The following is a 1,075-nucleotide window of genomic DNA, read 5'->3' on the forward strand; positions in this document are numbered from 1 at the left end:
GGTGACAAAATGTCTTCTGTAGGCGTGGGTTTGTCTCCCTCTCCCTAAGATGTGTCCGGTATAGGCCAGGGTGCAACTCAAGGCCGTAACCAATTCGGGTTATAGCTTCTCGGCCTTTTGGCTAAGATCAAGTGTAGTTTCGGAGGACGCTACCTTGGTCGGTACTGGAAGGTGCCTGGGATTGCACGTCTGCCGGCCTTGAGGAAGTGTGTGCGCCTTCTGGTGACACATAGCCCTCTTGTGCCTGGACGGTTCCCAGGCAACGGGAGGCGATCACCTTTGTTATTTTGAAGTCCTACTGATAAACAGAAAAAAAAAAAAATTAAATCTGTTCTTATCAGTTTAATATCTGATACGTCCCCTCTCTGGGGACCATATATTAAATGGATTTTTAGAACAAGGAGATGGAAAAAATCTTGCTCTGTCCACTCCACGCATTGACCTGGTATTGCAGTACCTCCAGGACCGGTGCACCCCTTCTTAACCCAGTTTCCAAAAGCAGAACTCAATTCACCTGATTCAAATGAGCCCCATTAGTGAATTGAAAGAAAGCAAAAACTTTATATGCACCTCAATTTGGCCAATTCACTTTTCACACTTTCACCCTTTTTTTTATCTTTCACACCTTTTACTTGCTTTATTGATGCAAAAAGCTGTGCCAAATAGCAAACTCATCTCCACTCAACTTGACCAACTCTGCTATGTCCCGTGCAGTATCTTATTCTCAGTCTTATCTAGATCATTTGCAATTGAATAGAATAGATCCCTTTTGGCTGCTTATGACTGTGTAAAATATGTAGTTTTACTGGGCTGGGATGAGAGAATCCATTGAAGCATGGTGTAGGGATTGTGGTTCCTGTGTGCTAAGAAGAGAGGCTGGCACCAGCCAGAAAGCCCCATTGCAGCCAATAATCACTTAATAACTTTTTAAACTTGTCATCATATGGGAGGCCTTCCATTCCTTGTAGTAGTCTAGTTGCCCACCTTTGAACTGACTCTAACTTCTGAATGTCCTTTTTAAAATGTGGAGCCCAAAACTGGTTCCCATATTCCAGATGTAGCCTTACAAGTGATT

The 1,075-nt window shown here is 43.4% G+C and overlaps 1 pseudogene; it reads left to right on the forward strand.

The window, feature by feature from the left end:
- Positions 1–272: 272 nt before the first annotated feature.
- LOC142272521 (U2 spliceosomal RNA) lies at positions 273–479 on the forward strand (annotated as a pseudogene).
- The last annotated feature ends 596 nt before the right edge of the window (positions 480–1,075 follow it).

This window comes from Anomaloglossus baeobatrachus, unplaced genomic scaffold (assembly GCF_048569485.1).
Source record: "Anomaloglossus baeobatrachus isolate aAnoBae1 unplaced genomic scaffold, aAnoBae1.hap1 Scaffold_351, whole genome shotgun sequence".
NCBI lineage: Eukaryota > Metazoa > Chordata > Amphibia > Anura > Aromobatidae > Anomaloglossus > Anomaloglossus baeobatrachus.